The sequence below is a fragment of the Ceratotherium simum genome, chromosome 13 (assembly GCF_057802395.1).
Source record: "Ceratotherium simum simum isolate JZ-2026a chromosome 13, ASM5780239v1, whole genome shotgun sequence".
NCBI lineage: Eukaryota > Metazoa > Chordata > Mammalia > Perissodactyla > Rhinocerotidae > Ceratotherium > Ceratotherium simum.
In genome coordinates this window covers 3,607,339-3,630,544 of record NC_141912.1, presented here as the reverse complement: position 1 = coordinate 3,630,544, position 23,206 = coordinate 3,607,339, and the positions used below count along the sequence as shown (strand labels likewise).

Below are 23,206 nucleotides of genomic sequence, written 5' to 3'. Positions count from 1 at the left end.
GGAGCCAAGGGGGTTCTCTGTGGAGATGCCCCAGGGGCCACCGTACTGAGTCCTCAACCCCTACTTCAAAAACAGCAGCTTAGAACAAAACGACCACAAAATCCAGCAGTTTCACTCTGTCTGTTTTCTGTACTGTGCTTCCACGTGTAAGGTTTGGTTTGTAGAAAACATTCTATAACTAAAACGTTTCAAAAACCATTGGCCTAGTCTAACATCATCTGTTACACAGATGCAGACGCCAAAGAACAGAGAACTGAGAGACTTGCTCAGGAGTCAGAAGATGAAGCTACATACCCTAATCCCAGCCCAGTGTTCACTGATATTCCCTGCTGCTTTTCCATGAAGGTAGGGGAGCGGGGAGGGAAGGAAGTTAACCAAATGTGTAATTTTTAAAACATCAGTAACTGTCTGAAGATCCATCAGCATTGGAGAGAGAGGACCACTACAACACAATCCCACTAACACATCAGTTTGGGGATGGCAATGCAAAGATCTGACAAGTCCAAGGGGATTGTTTTAAAGAGATGCATTTAATGCCTGTGAGTATATACAATTAAGTGCAGAGGTCCTTATGACACATGTTCTAATTAATTGATGAGAACACATTAAAATTCAGATCAATCGTTTGTAAAGAGGAACTTCACCGATGCTCAAAGTAATATTTTTCTCTTAAGTACTTCAACCAGTTTCTCCTACCATTGTGTTTATATACCCACTTTGCTTCACAAGCCACTTTTACATTTAATGGTAAAAAGTTAAATGTCAAATCATCTCCGGGCCAAATTATCAGAAATTCACAATTAGTGGAAATTTTACTCTATGGACAACTACCGTGGGAAAGGGCAACAATTTTTTTTGTGGGGCCCCTGTCTATACAAACAATTTGAGTCACTCAATATCAGCCCAGATTGGGCATCACTTGGCTGGCACATCTCATATGATCCCATGAAGAAGTTTGGTACCAGCCAGTGAGAGTGAACTGCTTGCCTGGGAGCCCTCCAGGATGGCCTACTGTGCAAGGCCCAGAGCTCAGGGCCATCTGGTCAACCTATGCAGGGGACGGAGGGTAGTGGGTTGGAGGCTGTCCCAAAAGGGAGAAATGAGGACTGGGACTCACATGGTCTCAGACCAGGCTCAGGGTGCCCACCCTGACAACACTGCTGTTCCCAGCCACCACGGGCAGGATCCAGCCTGCCTGGATCAAAGAGTGGTACTAACTTTGTAATTCAAGACAGTAAAAGAAATGCATGTATAAAAATTCTATATACTCACAACTCTTCAGGAATATCTCTCTGGGCAGTAATTAAACTTGGAATTAAAAATCAAAAGAGAAAGGACTTCCATTACTGTCAATCCTGCATTTGGAATGTCTTTGATGTGAACAACCCACATTTCCTGTTTTATGCATCGCTGTGATGTTTCCAGAGAGCTCCCTATGCAATTCAGCTGAAGACAATTCTTCTCAGGGGACGTGAGGCACCAACTGGCTTTTCTCTGTCACTGCAGGAATTTTGTAGGGCATATCTTTCACGTTAGGTGCAGCAGGGAGCCATGCTCTGAGGATCCGTTTTTTTCCACCTGTGGTGACATTAAAGATCATGGTAATTGGAACTTGACAGAACAGCTCCTGATTTCCATGGCCAGAGGGTAGGCACACAGCTTGGCAACACTGCGTGTCAAGTTACCCTTCTCCTTTGTGTCAATCACATTGGAGTCTGTGGGCGCTGCCGTGAGTTGTGAATAACGCAGACATGGAATGGGCGGTGCTCTCCACCATACAGCAAAGAGGGCTGAGATAAAACCTGAGTTTCCACACTCTTGGGAGGACACCCATGTCCCCACTGGGCCATGGAGAGCAGCTCTTCCCAGGGGCTCATTTCCCATGGGTTAGAGCACGGCCTCGCAGCTGGGCTGCCCCAGCAGGAGGTGGGGCCTGGGGATCTATGTGTATTTCAGCATCAGACACACAGAGTGATTCCTCCTACACAACACACACACTGGCAGTTGTGTCCTCCCCCTTCACAACAGGATAAGATCACACAAAGCCCAGCCACTGCCGAATCAAAGGTTGGACGAGCGGCTAGGAGAGGAACATCTTCCATCCCGTGTTGGTCTGTTTCCATAGTTCCCTCATACAGTTCCTCTTTTGTGCTCATCCCATGCCTGCCAGATCCACAGGAGACCTCTGTTTGCTGCCCTTGCTCCCAGTCCTTTGCCCTGGTTTTGCTGCCTACGGGGAGTTGTTGGGCATCTGCTCTAGCAGTAAAACCAGCCTCCAGCCAAATCAAAGCATCAGGGAAGAGGGAGAATCCCCCTCCGCCGTTTCCCTCAAGGTTCTTATGGCTGGCCAAATAATTAAAAAGACAAGTTAGCAAGAGAAAATAATACCAAGTTTAATAACATGTATACAAGGGACAAACCAGGGAAACTGAGTTTCTCAACACAATAGCTGAGATTCTCATCTTAAATACTATCTTCAGCTAAAGACAAAGGAGGATGTTGGGGGTGGGGGGATTTGGGATTTCAGAGGGGAAGAAGACAATTCACATGGAGAGGGAAATGTAAATGTTTGTCAGACAATTATTTACAGGGCCACCTATAGATAACGTGGCTGGAGAGACAGAAATCACAGTAATCAGGAGTATGTAGATTTAAGTCCTCTCCTTCCATGCTGACAAGAGTTTTCACAGATAAGGCCATCCCCACCTCCCCAATACGGAGAGGGAGATACCTTTACCAATGTAAAGATTTGGTAAACAGCACTTTGGAAGGAATGGGCTTAGCGAGGACCCTGCCAATCTGTCCATACCCAGAGTTAAATTCCTTTAGGCAGTTAGTGGGGGAGGTCAAATGTCCATCAGAGAAAATAATCAAGGTAAAGAGACACATTTCAGCATGCCCAATTTTCATCTCCCACAGAAGCAAGCCTAGCAGCAGCCTTCCCTGCACCCCGCCCTGCCCTCTTAGAGACCAGCGTCACCCAAAGTCACCCCGAGACAGCGCATCCAGATCAGTCCCTGGGGAGGGTGCAGGTCACCTCAACAAGGATGTGTTTCTAAATTCCATTCAATATGAGCAGCTAATGTGTTTAAGCAAAGCCTATCAAGAAAATTGGAGAACTTCTAGATGTTTCCATGATCAAGAAGCCTCATTCCAACGCTGCTTCTAGAAAAGTTATTCCTTTGAGTCAGAACCAGAAATCCCCAGATAGAACATCTGTTTCCCTTCTCATTTCAGCCCTCCCCTGGCTCACCGCATCAGTTCCTTCAAGTCTGTGCTCAGATGTCTCCTCCTGGTGTGGCCTGTCTGGAGCACCCTGTTTAAAAGTACCCACACACACACACAAACACTCTCAACACCACTTTCCCTACCCCCATTCTCTGCTCTACTTTTTCCTTTTTCTTTATCATTTATCACCTTAAAAATGTACTTATCTATGAAGTCTGGTGTTCATTGCTGTCTCGCCACTGCGAGGATGAGGCAGGCGGGAGGCTGTGCTTCTTCCCTGATGGATCCCAAGTACCCACAACTATGCCTGCCACAGAGAAGATGCTCAACAAATGTTTGTGTAATGAATGTCAGACAGAGAAAAGAGTGAAGTTAGATTGTGATGGAGTTTTTTAATTAGTTAAGACATTAACTAATTAGTTAAGACATACTACTAGATTTTTAAAAATAAAATACCCAAACGTTTGTATGGTATTGTGGGAGATCAAAATTAGCCACCCTGAAATATATCTCTTTACCTTGATTATTTTCTCTGACAGACATTTGACCTCCCCCAAACTGCATAAAGAATTTAACATAGAAGACCTGTTTTATGAAGGAGCCAATACCATATGATGGCTGTAATATAATGTAAAATAGATGTTACAATAAGAAAGGCACCACAAGCCCATCTTATCAAAAATTCTGGGGGCCGGCCCCATGGCTTAGCAGTTGAGTGCATGTGCTCCGCTACTGGCGGCCTGGGTTCAGATCCTGGGCGCACTCTGATGCACCGCTTCTCTCACCATGCTGAGGCAGCGTCCCACATACAGCAATTCGAAGGATGTGCAACTATGACATACAACTATCTACTGGGGCTTTGGGGAAAAAAAGGAGGAGGATTGGCAATAGATGTTAGCTCAGAGACGGTCTTCCTCAGCAAAAAGAGGAGGATTGGCATGGATGTTAGCTCAGGGCTGATCTTCTTCACAAATAAATAAATAAATAAATAAATAAATAAAATGAAATCTTAACAACAACAACAAAAATTCTGTCTCACCCAGACCACATTCTCTAGGTGGCCCTGCAAAGAGTTGTCAGACAAACATTTACATTTATAAGGGAAATCTCCATTTGTAAAGGTATCTCCCTCTCTGTAGTGGAAAGAGGGGAAGATGATCTTATCTCTGGAAACTCTTTTCAGTATGGAAGGAGACAACTTAAATTTGCATACCTTTGATTACTGTGATTTCTGTCTCCCTTCTGTCTCCCTCCCTATTCCCAACATCCTCCTTTGTCTTTAGCTGAAGATTGTATTTAAGATGAAAATCTCTGTCATTTTGTAGAGAAACTCAGTTTCCCTGGTTTCTCCCATGTATATGATACAGGCTCAAGACAAGGTTGACATGAGGGAAGCCATTGTAGAAAAGAAACCCTACTGTAACTTTGAATGACCTCTGACTAACTAACCCAGCTGGATATGCACCCTTCAGGAGATCTAACTGCTCTGTAGATTTTATGACCTCTGCTTGTGTGTGTACCTCCCAGCTGCAATAGGATGATAACTTTGTTCTTTTGAGTTCCTTAGGAATGTGATGACCCCCGAACAGAGAATCTATGCTAATAGCCATCATCAATGAAAACTGAAAGATCTGGTGTGGCAACTCCCAGTCTGTAACACCAGAAGGTCAACATTCCTAACCCCTTCCCCTATAACCCACTGGTCTATATAACTGCTTTAAGATTTTGTGCCCCTTTAAAATGATTTTTTTCAGACATTAGTCAGCCATCTTCCCTCTTGCTAGCAAGCTGTAATAAAAAAGTCCTTTTTCTCCTACCATCTTGCCTCTTGGCTATTGGCATGTCTTGCAGCAAGCAGAAGGCCCCACGTTGGGCAGTAACATATACATGTTGTTAAACTTGGTATTATTTTCTCCTGCTAACCTGTCTTTTAATTATTTGGCCAGCCATAAGAACCTTAAGGGAAAGGGCGGAGGGGGATTCTCCCTCTTCCCCAACAGAATCATACCTCAAGTTATCTTATTTTAATGAATAATTGACTTATTCAGAAACCAATCATGCAGACCCTATTATGGATGCAAGGAAAGAGAGGAAATGGTGAGTGTGTGCTTGTGTGTGTAGGGAGGTGGTGATTCAGCTAGAGGGGAAATCAAGAAGACTGATCCCTTCATATTAACTATCAGCCAACTCTGCTCTGTTGGGGCCACTTCTAATTTTTCAGAGCCAAGTTCTCTTCCTTAGCTATTGATGACTTGAAAATCCTCCACTGGGCTCTGGAATTGCCCCAGAGCTGGAGTTGCCATGTATCATGCATTATTTGATCTATAAAAATGAACTCTCTAGGGACAGGACATTTCATAAAACTTTTGAGATCCAAATTAATTGAAGGTGACAGCTGCCTTGAGCAGGGGTCACTGGTCGGTCATCCTTCCTCAGAAGTGGCATGACTGCTGGAGTAATGGTGATATACTTCAAAGCCTGTCATCAAAAGGGATTCTCCCAGTCTCCCTTAATGAACAATGGTTAGTCCCCTAAAAGGAGAAACCAACACCAGCTTCAATTTGTTTAAAACAACAACAACAACAATAAAACCCAAAAAAGTTACTTAGTGCTGAAATGCCTGTACACCTTTTCTCCTGGTTTAGCTGTTCCAGGTAAAGAGTGAAGAGGAAGCTATGACACAATGTGACAAGTCCAGGTTTTAGAAGCTGAGACTTGTCCTAACTCTATCAATAAACCAGCTGTGTGTCTTTGAGCAAGTTACTTAACCTCTCTGGTTTTAGAATCTCTAAAATGAGGTTGCTTGGAGCTAATCCAAGAGCTCTGCCTCTCCCTACAACAAGTTCCGTGACTTCAGTTTCCTTCTCTGTAAAATGAAAACAAAGCCTTCCTCAAATAGCACAATGCCTAGCATGTGGTAGGCACACGGTTAGCTGTGGTTCCTTTTCTCCCACTTCCTTTCCCTGCTTTTCCCAGCACTGGTGAGGGCCATTTGGTTTCTGTTTCTCCCTAGGGGCCTGTCAGTAGTCTCCTAACCGAAACTCTGTATGGGGTGGAAAAATAACTAGGAAAATCCCATTTGCAAGGCCTCCACAAAGACCCCTCCTTCACACTCACTACCAGAAGTGGGTTTTGAGAGAAATGTCCTGCTGGATCTTCTTGTTGGTGTTCTGAGACCAATGCCAATGTGGGGGGAGAGGGAGTCCCCACACATACAACCAAGTAGTTCTCAGACGCCTGGAGGGTGTCCGAGAATTCAACTCAATTCTGACACCACCTACTTGGAGATAGCATCAGAGCCACAGGTCAAGGGCTGAGTCCCACAAGACTGTCCCCTCACTTCAGACCCTAGTCGAAAGCCCAGATTGTTACCTGTACTTCTGACCAACTGGCTATAAATCAGAGGTTCCCATGACCCCCTCCTCGGGTTTGATTAATTTGCTAGAGCAGCTCACAGAACTCAGAGAAACTTTTTACTTTCTAGATTACTGGTTTATTATAAAAGGATAGAACTCAGGATCAGCCAGATGGAAGAGACGCATAGGGCGAGGTATGGTGAAAGAGCTCAGAGCTTCCATGCCCTTTCCGAGCGTGCCACTCTCCCCAGACCTCCAAGTGTTCACCAACCCAGAAGCTCTCTGAACCCCGTCCTTTTGGGGTTTTATGGAGGCTTCATTACATAGGCATGACTGATTAAATCATTGGCCATTGGCGACTGGTTCCACCTCAAGCTCCTCTCCCCTCCCGGGAGATCAGGAGATAGGACTGAAACTTCCAACCCTCTAATCACACGTTGGCTCCACTGGCAATCAGCCCCAATCCTTAGGTTACCTGAGGGCTTTCCAAAAGTTGCCTCATTAACATAATAAAGGACACCTTTATTGCATTTATCACAGGAAATTTCAAGGGTTTTAGGAGCTGTGAGCCAGGAACCCTGGACAAAGACCGAATATGTATTTCTCATAAATCGTAATACCACAGATCTATTAATAGCAGTTATCCTTTCACGAGCTCCTTCTCCACCCTAGGCTGTGCTAGGAGCGGACGTGTCTCACTGAAGCCCCACCACAACCCATGCAGTAGATGCTTCCATCCTCTTCCATGGGGCCAGAGAGGCTACATAAACCTTAGGTTACAGCAGCAGGGTTCTGACTGAGGCGTGTTTGACTCCCAAGTCCATGTTCTTTCATGGCCTTCCAGCCACACAGTACAGGTGGCTCTGCCGTTAGGCAAAAGAGCCTCCTCTCCTGAGAGGCTGCAACCTTCACCACCCAGCTGGGCTTTTGCCGGCAGCTCAGAGGTGCTCCGTGTCGTCTCTGTGTGCTGGGTGAACAGCTCTAGCTGTAGGTCACAGAAGGTTTGACCAGCCTTCTCCCCTCCACTGGCCAGCTGGCTGCTTCTCTCTCCAACACCTGAGCAGGAGCAGCAGCACCACTAGGGAGCTGGTTAGAAAAGCAAATTCTTGGCCCCATCCCAGACCTACTAAATCAGAAAGTCTGGGATGGGGCCCAGCAATCTGTCTTCACCGCCCTCCCGGGCTTCTGAGGTGGGCTCAGGTTTGAGAACAGAGGATGAATAATACCGTGCCCCGGGTAACCTTATGTGCTGGGCCGTTGGAACAAGGAGAACTGAGCTCAGAAGTATCCTTACATTCTAAAACATTGCTAACTCCTCCTTTGGCAGAGAGCACTGACCAATTGGCCCACAATGTGTGGGGGCCGGGGGGCCATGAGGAGAAAGTTCTATTCCCAGCAAGAACAAGATGTTTCCTCTACCAGAATTAGCATGAGGCAGCCAGTGCCCAGCCAGAGGGACTAGCCAAGGTAAGCCACAGTCCCCAGAGGAGGTTCAAACACAGGGAGCTCATGACAAACACCAAATGCAGAAGAGCAGAGATGGGTCAAAGTGAGAGCCGGGCCATACAGCAAAGAGCTGGGCCATCTAGAGGAGTCACAAGCATAGATGCAGATAGACCCGGGCCATCTGCTTCTCAGGCGGTGGACACAGGTACACGGTGTGTCCAGTGCCATGGCGGACCCCAGCTGGGGCGGGCAGGACACCCACCGAGCTGTCTCAGGGCAGAAGTGTGTGGCCACGTCTCTCCTTGATCATTTGCCTGTTGCAGAAAGAAAAGTCCTTCCCTGTACCAGGGTCAATAAGATACAGGTGGGAATGGGCAGTGCTGTTTGGGGAGTGGCAGTAGAGGTGAGGAACGCTTTGGAAAGCCATTCCAGAGCCCGTTGGTCAGAATTCCTCAAACCGGGATGATAATCAGAAATGTCACTTTTAGTAGACATAGTTGATGGGATAATGACACCCATAATATTTGCCATGAGATGTAATGTTCAGATCAAATAATAAAACACACTTATAAGCATTTTTATTTCTCTACATAATGCAATAAAAGAAATCATATTTTCAGCAGACGCTTATCACAAGCCAGAGGACAACCCCTTTCTACGTTTGTCTAGAATCACGGGAGGCCAGCCTTCCTCATACCTCAGGCCAAGATGGGGGGAGTGGTGACACTGTGGCAATGAGGAGACAGTGGTGACCCTATTCTGAAGGGCTCGCTAACCCTGCCTGGGGGCAGGGGATGAGGACAGTACAGAAAGCAATTTTGAGTGCTTTTGTTTGTGACCACCAATTCTTTGTCGTTTTCCCCCTAGAAAATATGTCGCAATGTAACGTGTGAGATGATTACAGCGAAATTACAGGTTACAATGAGAATGTGGTCAAGGAGAGGAGCTTCCCAATGAGAATACCTTCTGTTTCATTTTATGAAAAAATAAAAGCCTTGTGTTAAGAAATTAAGTTATTTTTATATTTTGTACCTCATTGGTATGTTAAATGCCATTTATTAAAATGCTTTTAATTCGGGAAAAGTTAAAATGAAACATTAGCCCTCTAGCAAATCAAATTTTGATAATTAACTCTGATGTTAATGGAGAATTGCCAGGAAGACGGCGCTGTGTAACTTCTAGATTACAAAAGAGAGGCTGAGAGGAGGAGAAGGATGGTCAGTGGAGGAGGACCAGGGGCAGATGCGGGATAGGAACAGCCTGCAGGGGGACGCGAGGGAAGGGGAGGGGAGCAGACGAGAACTGAGGGAAACAGGCCTGTGATTGATGACCCTAAAGACGAGTACTGGGCGTCTAGGATTTTTTCTCTAGGCGGGGGACAAAGGTTTTGATGAGCAGAAAACTGAAGACCTGGCTGCTCTCTTAACTTCCACTGTGGTGCCCCACTGAATTGTTCGCCACACTTCAGCCAGAAGGATCCCATGAACCCAAATGGTCTCCCCATATCCCTTGTCTACTTAAAACACTTCAAGAGCAAAATCCTCAACAAGGCCTAATGGTCCTGCCTGATACAGTCCAGGCCTCTCTCCAGCCTCCTCTCCAGCCTCCCTCGCTCTCAGAGCTACAGCCTCCTGGCTTGCACTCGGGGCGCAGACAATCCTCAGGCCCCCTGCCCCAGGCACTCCTGGCCTGAAGCCTCTCTTCTCTCCCGGTGTCCCTTGCGTCCTGCGTACTCCTCCTCCTTAAGATTTCAGCTCAAAAGCCACTCCTCAAGAAAGTAACTCCTTAGATTAGGCCAGATCCCTCCACCAAAGGGCGAAGCCCCCCACCCTTTGACTTCACTCAGCACGTGAATCTGTGTGCTTACAGATTTGTGTGTGACTGAGGTCTGTCCCTGTTGACTGTGAGCTCCCTGAGGGCAGGGACGTGTCTGCAGTGCTCCTCATTACTCCCCAGTGTCCAGCATACTACCTGCCATGTAGCAGGTGCTTCATATGTGTTGAATGAATGAGTGAATGAACAAAGGAGGAAGGAACCAATGAGGCCCATTTGGTCCGTCAGTGAGTTCCCCATCATCCTTCCACACCTCTGCCGTTGCTGCTGTGCAGCCTTGGGAGGCAGGGTGTTGCCTCCGTTACCAACTTTGCTTCTCTATCAGACAGCCCTAGATTCAAATCTGTCCTGTTCCACCTACCGCCACATGACCTTGGCTAGTGACTGAATGTCTTCCAAATTCAGTTTGTCATCTGTAAAATGGACTCATAACAACACTCACTCACCGGGTCGTGGGGACTGAATGAAATGCACTCAGCCACACGGAGAAGTAACACTTACATTTACTGACCACCTGCTATTTGCCTGGAACTGTTGTAAATTTTCGCAACATAACGTCCCTTTTAATTCTTGCAACAACCTAATGAGGCAGTTAGCCTTTTCTTCCCACTTTACAGATGAGGAAACTGAGGCACAGAGTCATGGCAGCATGAGTGGGCACAGCTACTGAGTGAGTGGCTACTCTGGCTGGCAGCTTCCTGAGTCCACAAGCTCCGTCGCCGCCCTGCTGCCTCACATAGAGAGGGCTTGCTCAGGGAAGCTGCTGTTGGTTTTATAGAATCAGGGAACTTCTTAGAATAGCTACAAAATAGTGAGGCTCAGTACTACCCAGAGGAGTTTCACTCTTCACTTCTCACCTCCAGGAGCCAGCAGGCCAGAAATCGGAATGCCCATGGAAGCGGCTCCCAGGAGGTCCCAGAGCACGCTCTCCCACTGAAGAGGCGACCTCCCAGGGAGGCAGACGGGCCTTTGTAGCTGTTATGGCCGCTTCCTTCTCACATCCTGTCACTGCCCCGTGTGAGGCCCCGGGGGCCTGGACGGGAGGCAGCAATGACTTCTCCAGGCTCTTGTCAGCCTCAGGGAATTGGTTCACTGCTCAGAAAAGACCACAGAAGGAGCTCTGCTGGTCAAGCAGGAATGCTTTGCAGGGAAGCATTTTCTAGGTATTTCCACTGGTTCCTTAAACTGAGAAGTGAGACCCGCCATTTCCCAACAAGAGCACCCAGACCTCGACCCCTGCCATAGATATACTCTCTGCCGAGTGTGGGTGGGGGTGCTGGGAGAGAAGCTCTGGAGGACAAAGCAATTTGGATATACTATGGCCAACAAATATTTGTTGAAGAATAAAAGAACCAGCAGTCTCTAGGTCAAGAGTTGGTCGGGTGGTCATTTCTCATATGGTGGAGATGATGAGGTCAGACGTGCCGCTCCGCTGCAGCGCTGCGCTCACACGAGGCTGATGAGTACACGGATCTTTTCCATTTTTGTTTCTTTCTTCACAAAGTTTGCTTTCATTATATCTAAACTGACCCAAAATCTCACTCGTAAGCCAAATTCTGGTGACAACGGGTCTTATTGGCTTTACAGTTTCATTATATTTCAACCCAACAACATCAAGCTCACCAAGAGGAGGCAGGCGTTTATGGTTTCACTCTCTCTATTTGACAGTTCTCCCAGTCCTTTTTTTTTTTTTTTATAATTTTATTTATTTATTTATTTTCCCCCAAAGCCCCAGTAGATAGTTGTATGTCATAGCTGCACATCCTTCTAGTTGCTGTACGTGGGACGCGGCCTCAGCATGGCCGGAGAAGCGGTGCGTCGGTGTGCGCCCGGATCCGAACCCAGGCCACCAGCAGCGGAGCGGGCGCACTTAACCACTAAGCCATGGGGCCGGCCCTCCCAGTCCTTTCTCACATAAAGTTTTATAAACTCTAGAGTTTGGTGCTGTTTGCTCTTGAAGGAAGATTTATATTTCCTAGACTGTGGTGGGTAAGGCAGTGGTTAAGAGACCTGGACATCACGCACTGCATTTAGGGCCTTGGGCAAATTACTTCACCTCCTTTAGTCTGGGTCCCACTTCACCAAGAAATATAGAAGAAAAAAAGAAGAGTCCACCTCCTAGCACAGTGCAGGACAAATTATAAGCACACAATAAACGGGAGCTGTCTTTTTATTTTCACTTCAACTTTATTGTTCTGTGAATTGGAAAACAGTGGAAAAAATGATGGAGAATTTTTTATACCAACCTTACCCTGAAAATACCTTATTTTTTTTTTTCTTGTCTTGGGAATTAAGAACTCACTGAGAACAAGGAAGTGAGGAGAGGAGATAACATCTTCCTTCAAGTCTATATAAATAAACAAATCCTTAGTTAATGGCTGTTGAATTTAGATTTATCATTCTTCTCGAGGAGTCCAATTTCAGTTTTCTGAGAATAAAAAAAGGCAAGGGCTTACTATAAATCCATTTGGAATAATGTGGGATGTAAACATTTTCTTTAAAAAACAATTGTTTGAGGTTTATCTTTCTCTGATGATGCCTTATCCTTCTGGTGGTTTTGAATAGAATTACTGCCTGCCATAGTAGTTAGGGAGGAAATAGTCAGTTAGAGCCATTTCAAATCTTCCCCTAGACATTTAATTGTATCCTACTTAGGCTCAAGCCTTACTTTATTAATATAAATTAAAACAATTGAAAATCAGAAAAATACTCTGCCATATTTATTATGTTTATTAGGAAATCTTTCTGATTATGCTTCATCCTCAGGAGTATTTTTCATTTAATTCCAGCTTATGGTAAGTGCCCAGCATTTCTTTATCATCAACAAACCTCACCGGGTACCTGCTACCTGATCAGACCTGTGTCAAATATTGGCCATCAAAAGATGTGTCAGAATCAGCCATCCCTCAGAGGAGGATTATGGTGGCCAGCCTCTGAGACAACCCTCAACAATGCCGTCTCCTGATGTCCACATCCTGTATGGGTCCCTCCCACAATGTATCAGGGTTGATCTGTGTGGCCAACAGTATAGGACAGAAGTGATGGTGTGTTGCTTGGAGTCTAGGTTATTAAAGATTTGGCTTCTGCCTTGCTCTCTCTTGGGTCGCTCACTCCTGGAAGCCTCCTGCCATGTCGCCCTGTGGAGAGGACCACATGGTGAGGAACAGGGTGGGACCGAGGAAGTCAAGTCTCCTGCCACAGCCAGGGGAGTGAGTGTGGAAGCAGATCCTCCAGCCCCAGTCAAGCCTTCAGATGACTGCAACCTCGTGAGAGACCCGAGCCAGACCCACCCAGTTAAGCTGTTCTCCAATTTCTGACCCTCAGTGACTATGTGAGATAATAAATACTTATTATTTTAAGCTGTGAAATTTCGGAGTCTTTTGGCAGCAACAGATAACACAAGGGTACAGTCTAGTTGAGAAGGCTATCCACGTGCTTGGGGAAAAAAACTCATGTAGCGTAAGATAAGAGTCAAATAAGCAGCAGAAACCGAGGGGAGTTGATGTTTAGGAAAGAGAAAGAGCGGGATTGAGAGAGAGAGTGATCAACCTGTGGGATAGGAATTCTGCTAAATGCTCCATATAGGAGCTTGCTTCTCATACCGTCTATTCAAATGAACCCTCTTTTGCTCTTCTCTAATACCCGGAAGTCATTCTGGTTAGGAGCTTGCCAGCAGGTCTGATGTTTGCCTGATATCCTCTGGTGTGGCCATACAGGTTGTACAAGGTTGAGCTAGGTACTAGATAGTAGACAGCTGGTGTCCAAAGGTTGTCAATTGTTCCCTCACCCAGGCCTACCCCCAATGTAACTAATGGGTTAATGAGTGGCCCCTCAGGGGTGTCCAGGACCCTGATCCCACTCCTGCCCCCAAGACTAACATCAGTCTCATTGGTCATTGTCCACGCCATATTGCCTGCCACGTGGATGTGAGCTGACCAGCACAAAGCACCTGGTGGCTCTGCAGCTTTGTGCCACCTCTGAAAGCAGGGACTTGTTTCTGTTCCACTGATGTTCTTTCTGCTTGCTCTGCTGGTGTAAGAAATTGACAAAGAGATTTAATTAGAAGTTTCTCTCCCTTCCAAAGCTTTGTGGTCCTCCATGCCACCCCAAAGAGATAGATGTTAAGGTTAGCTGTAACCAAATGAAGGAGAGCATTAGGGTCTTGTGGAGTCAAATTACATATATATATATCTGACTATGCATATATTTGACTGTATATATTTGATTTTATATATATATACACACACATACACACATATGTATAAAGATCTATGGAACAAAAGAGTGACTTGATTTTAATGATCGGGAAAAGTTGCTTGTTTTTCAGTCCTTACCTCTCCTTTTTAAGACTGAAGCCTTAAAAAAAAAACTCCTAATTGTTCACAATGCCCTCTGTGATGTTTATAATAGTCTCTTGTAAGTTACATACAGGTCTCAGACGAATCCCCCTCTCCCCATAGTTGAGGTAACATATTTTAAAGGGCTACAGTGTCTGGCACACAGTGGGCCCTTAATAAATGTCAGCTTCCTTTCCCTTATTTTCTCCCAACAAATACCATGACTTTGTTTTACCAAAAGTAGAGGCCTCAAAATGCAAAAATATCATCAATTTTCAGAAATGGAACAGAGATTCATCTAAAGTCGACCATATTGTGAGTGAAATGAATACTGTCTGACTTTGTTGACAAGGGGGTCCTGGGTCCAACATACCTGGGCCTCTCTCGGCCCCTTTAAATGGTTTACAGATGTTCATGGTGATTTCGACAGGGAGCCAAGAGCCATTTCTCAACAACAAATAACTGCCTTGTCAAAGGGCTTATTACTTTCTCATTGCCTCCTAATAAAACTTCCCGGTGAGGCTGAGATGCCCTTAGGTACAGAAGAGGAATTCTCCTTTCTGGGAAAAGGCTGCCAAGGAACACAATGGGTACAGAGGACGCCAGCTCGTCAGATGCAGCGGGCACCGCAATCTTTCTACCTGTTTTCTTACTGAGGACATGTTTCCCCATTTTACCCAGTGTTACCGGCCCACAGACGTATGAAGCGCATCTGCTGCTATGAGTTTGGATCACATATGGCGTCGCCATGTCCTGGAGTCCTCGCCCAAGGTGGTAGCCTCAGCCTCGTTAACTCAGCAAGATGGGACTGCTGATTACCCGAGTAGATGCTGGCCAGTCTCGGAGTTCTAACCCCAAGTCGGCTCACAGACCTGCCCCTGGGGTCACCATGGTCATGCAGCCTGCCTTGCCCCAAGGGTAGCACTGGTGGCCATCCAGCAGTTCCCTCTGACGCATCACCTGGGCCTAATTGTCTTTGGTCTGAATGAGACCGGACAACACGTTAATTAAAGGGTACTTAAGCCAAAATTCACAGGCAATCCAAAAACTGGGAAAAAATATTTCTAATATACGTGAGGAAAAAAGACAATCCCCCCAAAAAAGTACAATGGGCACAAATAAGCAATTTATAAAAGACAAAGTACAAATAGCCGGTAACATATTTTTAAAAATAGTCAACCTCACTGATAATCAAAAAAATTCAGATTGAAATGGAATACTTGGTGGTAGAGGGGTTGGGGGCAGTACTGGCAGGAGACTGACAGATAATAAAGACTAGAGTGGGCCTGGGTATGGGAACCAGACTCTCAGCTACTGCTGGAGAGGTGTGGATAGGGACAACTTTACTGGAAGGAAATTGCTAGCGTGTTTTTAAAATGCGTATATACTGTGACCCACAAATCATGCTTCTGGGAATTTATCCTGGAGAAACAATTGAACAAGTGTGCAAAATGTACATGTAACCACATGTATCTCAGCCTTTGTTCTAATAGCGGAAATGAAAAGAGCACAAATGTCCAAAAGTAGGGGATTGCTCAATAAATCTTTATATAGCAATGCAATAAAAAATTATATATCATGACAAATGTGAAGTATTTTGATGTGGAAAGATGCTCACAATATACTAAGAGAAAAAAATCGTTATGATATTCTATGTTTCATTGAATATATCACACCTTTGATTATACGATGCACCAATTATATTGTGTTATCGCTAAGGGAAAAAAACATTTGTACATCCATAAAAAGAAAGCTATAAGGAAAACAAATTAGTTCAGGTGCCCCTAAAGCTTCTTCACCTTCAGAGTCCAAGTCTCCTGACCAAGGTTGAAGCTCAGCAATGTTGCTGTCTACATTTTTCCACCCAGTATCATCCTCTACACCAGCGAGAGCTTCCGTGGTATTGCCTTTCTCAAAAAGGTGCTCCTCTACTGTCTCCAGTATTTTCCTCCAAGCATCTGATATCCACTTCACAAGTTTTGGTGTATAGTTGAAAGAATGACAACTATGCCACAACTATTATAAGGGCAGCAGCAATCGTAAGCTATATCCCATTTTCAGTGATGTTAAAATGTGGAAAAATATATGCATTTTAGAAGCATTGAAATATAGCACTGAATATAGTTTGGTCTCTCCTATGTAATAAAGAGTTGGGATGGCCTTTGTCCCCAGTTCCTGGGATGTAGCCTCTAAATCCTTGGATTTTCCCAAGCCATATGAGTGTCTTTGTTATTCATGGTGAGCCCTGATCGTTTATGTGAACGGGCTGACTCAGGACGGGGCTGACCACACCTGGAAAACCAACCCTGGGATTCGAGGGTGGGGGCTTTGAGTCATATGGTATCAGCCCGACCTCTTAGGAGGGGAGGGGGGCTGGAAACTGAGTTCAATCTCACGGCCAGTGATTTAATCAATCATGCTTATACAGTGAGGCCTCAGTGAACACTGCGCACTGAAGCTTGGGAGAGCCTCCCGGTTAGCAGTACTCCGAAGACTGTTGTACGCTGAGGTGCCTGGAGGTAAGATGTCCTGGCTCCATGCAGAAAGGACATGGGACCCTCCCAGACTTCACTGTATGTGTCTTTTCTTTGGCTGGTTCTGTATATCCTTTGGCTCTAACAAAACTGAATTATAAGTATAGCACTTTCTGAGCTCTCTGGGTCATTCTAGTGAGTTATCAGACCTGAGGATACAGGGGCCTGGGGACCCCCGAGCCAGGAGCTGCTATCTGGAGTGAGGGCAGTCTTGTGGAGGAGCGAGCCCTCACCCTGTCTGTGCTAATTCTGAGTGGTTGGTGTCAGAAGTCACTGCAGTCCATTTTATAAAAAATAATAATGAAATAATATTTGTAAAAAATGATTATGAAATAATAAATAATAATGAAATAATCAGAGACAGGAAAATATGTAGAAGTATATACACTAAATTGTTAACTATAGTCACCTGGGTGGTAGTATTATCAGTGGCTTTTATTTTCTTCTCACCCATTTTTTTTATATTTTCTCAATTACTAAAGTGACTTCATGTTACTTTTTTAATCAGAAAAAAACCCAACTTCCTTCTTTTTCAAGAGATAACTTTAAGTTCTGATAACTGTCCTTCTCACAGAGTGGATTCCATGAGTTTCTTTTTGCAAATACATTTTGAGGCATCCGCTTCTGGCCCTGTCTTCATGGCATATAGACTTAGGCCACAGTTGTAAACCCAAGAAACAAAACTATTTCAAAAATCCATGCTCAGAAACAAACAAACCTTTGTCACGATACACCTGTCAGATACGGGGTCACGGTGGCACAGATGTGGCAACTGCTGCTTAACTAAAGGGAAGACTGACCATGGAGAACAAATTACAAATTTCATCCCAAATCGTTAAAACTACTTGCTCTGAACAGAATTTTCTAAAAAATTTTTTCATTTAAAAAAAAAAAAACAAGAAACCTGCCCAAGGAAGAAGTCGTTGACTGCCTTCTCAAGTGATCCAGGCTGAGGCCTCCTCCTACTGCTGTCAGAGCCCCCGTAAGCAGCAAAGAGAAACAGGTTCCCACGAGCCACCTGCAGCAGGGGCCAAGAGGGGTGCTGAGACCAGGGGATTCAGTGGCTCGCACAGTGACAAAACAGCAACCTCCCCCAAGACACGGGAGGGGCCGTAGTGACACTTGCTCTGCCTGCTCGAGCAGCCTCACCCCACCCCACTTAACCTACAGCTTCTAACCTGCATGGGAATTGGATCAACCACATTGACAACTAAATGAGGGTGAGCAGGCTCCATGTGAGGCCTGCCCGTGGGTGAAATTCGTCAGTGCTTTCACATGTGTACAGTAGTCCCCCCTGATTCGCTGTGTTGCTTTCTGCAGTTTCAGCTTTACCTGGAGTCAACCACAATCCAAAAATATTAAATGGAAAATTCTGGAAATAAACAATTCATAAAATTTAAATTGTGCACCTTTTTGAGTAGTGTGATGAAATCTTGTGCCTTCCTGCTCCATACTGCCTGGGACATGAATCATCCTTTGTCCAGCGGATCCACGCTGTACACGCCACCCACCCGGCAGTCGCTTAGTAGCCGTCTCAGTTATCAAATCAACTGTCGTGGTATCACGGTTCTTGTGTTCAGATAACACTTATTGTACTTAATAATGACCCCCAAGTGCAAGAGTAGTGATGCTGGCAATTAGGATATGACAAAGAGAAGCCATAAAGTGCTTCCTTTAAGTGAAAAAGTAAAAGTTCTTGACTTAATAAGGAAAGAAAAAAAATCATATGCTGAGGTTGCTAAGGTCTACAGTAACTTATTACAGTACATTGTTGTAATTGTTCTATTTTATTATTGTTGTTGTTAATCTCTTGCTGTGCCTAATTTATAAATTAAGCTTTATCATAGGTCTGTATATATAGGAAAAAGCATAGCATATATAGGGTTTGGTACTATCTGTGGTTTCAGGCATCCACTGGGGGTCTTGGAATATATCCTCGTGGTTAAGGGGGGACAACTGTACGCTATGGCCTCTGTTTTGCCTCTGGACAATGTGGACTGGATTCCCACTTGTATTGCAATGTGTTGGAGTAGCCTCATGAGTGACGTTCCAGAGATGAGGTCACTGTATCCATAGAGCAACTGGTTCCTGGGACCTCGAATAGGCTTCTGCGCACCACGCACACTGGTTGCCGATCCTTTCATCCACTGTGCATGTCCAGCTGGTGTTTAGTGTATGGAAAGATGATGCCAGCACCTCAGCCACAAAAGTCTGTGACATCCTGGCATTAGCAATAAGATCTAAGCCTCCTTTGTCATTGTATTTTATAAAGTTCTTCAATGAAAAAGCAAAATTTAGCATTAATTCATTTGGCAAATATATGATGAATACCTACTATGCACAAATCTTTGGGACAGTAGAGACAAAATGAACCTGGGGCCCATAACAGAAAAGTGACAAGAATTGTGTGAACTTTGATATTAGAACTGTGAAATAAACAACGATAAGAAAAAGCAGATGAGACTCTCTGCCTTATACAACCACACCCCACCCTGTCGTTGTTCTCAGGTCTCTAACACAGATATTGTGTTTGTTGTGCCCTGGGTGCATTAGTCTCCTCCAAACACCACTGTGGGAACAAGGGAGAGAAGCGCAAGGCTCTACTGTCATTCTTTAAAGAACAAGCGAGTATTCACTTGCCTCTTTTAGACTTCAGGTTCTGTTTTATAAGACACACAGGTATGTACACACACTCACCTCTCTGAACAGTAGCTGAGCCTATTAACCTGTTGCATTTGGGGAAAAATGCCAGGTTCACTGGAGTTTGCATGTTACAGAGCAGGGCTGAAGTGGTTGCTTTCACCACTAAAGCAAAAATCAATGGGTCACCTGTACTGTTCCCACAATGGAAGCCTTTAGTTTCCCAGGAACATGTGAAACTGAGCACCTGCAGGCTTCAAATGCCCTGTGTGTTGCCAGCAGCTGCTCCTTCAAGGCTGGAAAATATCTCTGAGTACAATTACCTGTGCTCTGTCAAGCAGGGAAAAGTCACAAAGGAAAGGATCGTGGAATTCAGCATCGTGTTTTTAAGTGATAAGGATAAAGCAGACCACTTACAGGAAACAGGAGAAACCTGCAAATTTCAGCACCATGGAAATTAGATATAAAAATAGAGGTTAAAGGATAATAAGCATAATAAGAAAAGATGGGCTTTCCCAAAGCATAACAAGAAGAAATGAGCTTTGAAATTTTCATTTGTTACCTTCTCTGCCCCAATTAATACCTATGGGGCCCTGTGTGAAGAAGATCTAGAGGTCTAGATGGTACAAATTGCAATGGAGGTGCAGATTCTAGAGCTATACTGACAGGGTAGGAATCCTGCTCTACTGCTTACTAACTGTGTGACCTTAAAAAAATTACATAATTTCTCCATGATTCACTTTCTCCACCCATAAAATGGGCATAATGGTAGTGTTATACTGTTATATCGTTGTGAGAAATAAATAATTTAATTTCTTCATAAGCACAGCATTAAGTTTTGTCTACTATGGTAGAATCACTGAGATTCTCATTCTCCTGGGTCCTTTCCCTCACCTGGAAGGACCCTGCAGTAGATTGTGTTTCCAAAGACAGCCAAGACAATGTCCTCCCTTCCAAATGCTCTTTTGCACTGTGATCTCACCATTCTCCCATCAAGAGGGAAAGCTTATGTCCCTTCCTCTTGAGTCTGGCCCAGGTGCCTGTTTTAACCAATAAACTGTCAGGATGTAACACTGTGTAACTTCCGAGACTGGCACTTAAGAGATATACAGCTTCCCCCTTTGCATTTTGAAATACTCCTTCTTGGAACCTCGCCATCATACTGTGAGGAAACCCAAGCTGTCATACGGAAAAGCCCAGGGCAAGGAGAACCAAGGTCCCCAGCTGACAGTCCCAGCTGAGCTCTCAGCTGGTAGCCAGCACCAACTGCCAGCATGTGACTGAGGCCATTTTGGACCTTCAAGTTATTCCAGTGCCCTGGCTATGTAAAGCAGAAAAACCTCCTGGTCAATCCACCAAATCATAAAATTTAGCCACTAAGTTTTGGAGTGGTAACCAAAAATGATTCCCAAATGACTTAAATTCTCCAGTATCACAGGAAACGTAGCTGGGGCTTTTGTCTGCAACTTTTGTCAGAGTTACAATCCACAGGGCCACCATGTAGCTCCTGTGCACACCTGAGGTGTTTCCCAGGCCCCATTATAACTGACTCTTTGACCAGGTTGTGGAGAGCTCTCTCCCTGCCAGGGTTACAGCTCTCTTTTCTAACTTCCAAAAGGGCCATATGCTTCCTCCAAATATCATCCCCTCTTCTGAGGGAATGAGGGCAAATTCTCCAGGACTGGACCATTATTTGTCTTTCACTTTCCCTCCTCTAACACCTTGTCTATCTCCTCTCCCACACTCATCTCAGGGACAGTTTCCTGATCCCTCAGCAGACTGGAGCCTATCTCCACCAAGACAGTCCACCCATAGTACTTCCCCTGCCTGTTGCTCGATATAGTTGGAACTATAAGTTGCTCATAGCCCCACTTCCTGGAGGGTTCTGCTGCTGTAATGTGCCCATTAGAACAGAGAACATCGGTAGTGAGAGACTTTCCCTCCTCAGGATGAGAGTTGTGACTGTATAGATATTCCCCACATAGGCCAGGAGCAGCTTTCACCTCCATCTTTAAGAGTCCACTGCCCTAGACCTCAACCCACAGCCAAGAGGCTCCTCATCATGGCTCCCAGGAGGTCTAGCAGGCCCTCATGTAATCGAGACTCCAGGTCGTATCTCTGGTATCCTAGAGTTCCTGAGTTAAATATTGGACCTCACATTTCACATCTGTTGGATTGTTGCTAGACTAATAAAGACAAGTCATTTGCTTAAATGTCACATATAATAAATCAATAATGAAATAGACCAGAAATTAAATTGAAAATGACATATCTTTTCCAGTGATTTATTTTGTGATGAGCTACACACACACACACACACACACACACACACCAGGGCCAATATCAAATTATTATTAGTGAAATATGGGGTCAGGGATCATAGAGCTATCTTATTTGATTGAACCATCACCCAAAATAAAACTTCATACTCATTAAGCAGTTATTTCCCATTATCCCTTCTCCCAAGCCATTGACAACCATCAACCTGCTCTCTGTCTCTATGGATTTACCTATTCTAGATATTTTATGTAAATAGAATCATACAATATGTGAGCTTTGGTGTCTGGCTTCTTTCGCTTAATATAATGTCTTAGAGATTAATCCACATTGTATCATGTATCAGTGTTTCATTCCTTTTTATGGTTGAATAATAGTTCATTATATAGATATACTGCATTTGTGTATCCATTCATCCATTGAAGAACATGTAGAATGTTTCCACATAGATGTAGAAAAGAGAGATTGATGTGAGGCTTATCAATGAAAGAATAGATCAAAGATTGCAAAGAATTGGGAGATGGTGAAATTCTGGCCAAGCCACAGTGGGGAGGTTTCGCCAAGGACTTGAACACTCAGTTGAGACCCAAGAATCCGATGTTTTAGTGTTAGATAACTCACTAGAGTAAAAACCATGCCTTAGAACTAAAGGACGAAACTGAAATAAAGAAGCATAGCAAAGAATAGAGCCAAGCTTGACAGGATCAAGAAGACCTATCAGCAATAGAGACCAAAAAAACAATAGAAAAAATTAATAAAACCAAGAGCTGGTTCTTTGAAAAGATAAACAAAATTGACAAACCTTTAGCTAGACTCACCAAGAAAAAAAGAGAGAAGGCACAAATAAGTAAAATCAGAAATGAAAGAGGAGAGGTTACAACAGACACCTCAGAAATACAAAAGATTATAAGAGAATACTATGAAAAACTATATGCCAACCAATTCGACAATCTGGAAGAAATGGATAAATTCTTAGAATCATACAACCTTCCAAAACTGGATCAAGAAGAAGTAGAGAATTTGAATAGACCAATCACCAGTAAGGAGATCGAAACAGTAATCAAAAACCTCCCCAAAAATAAAAGTCCAGGACCAGATGGCTTCCCTGGTGAATTCTACCAAACATTCAAAGAAGAGTTAATACCTATCCTTCTCAAACTCTTCCAAACAATTGAGGAGGGGGGGAAGCTCCCTAACTCATTCTATGAAGCTGACATTACCCTGATACCAAAACCTGACAAGGACAACACAAAAAAAGAAAATTACAGGCCAATATCACTGATGAACATCGATGCGAAAATCCTCAACAAAATACTAGCAAATCGCATACAACAATACGTTAAAAAGATTATACACCATGATCAAGTGGGATTTATTCCAGGGATGCAGGGATGGTTTAACATTCGCAAATCAATCAACGTAATACACCACATTAATAAAATGAAGAATAAAAATCACATGATCATCTCAATAGATGCAGAGAAAGCATTTGACAAGATACAGCATCCATTTATGATAAAAACTCTGAATAAAATGGGTATAGAAGGAAAGTACC

General features: G+C 44.4%; 1 long non-coding RNA gene across 3 annotated transcripts in view; it reads right to left on the bottom strand.

Moving 5' to 3' along the window:
• The window catches only part of LOC147915357 (uncharacterized), a 73,088-nt gene that overhangs the window by 19,638 nt on the left and 30,244 nt on the right, over positions 1-23,206 (bottom strand). The window contains exon 4 of one of the 3 annotated variants that reach the window (XR_015553930.1): positions 12,298-13,000. The exons of 1 other annotated variant lie outside the window; for it this stretch is intronic. This is a non-coding gene — a long non-coding RNA (uncharacterized LOC147915357). One more of the 3 variants, XR_015553932.1, reaches the window with a different exon arrangement.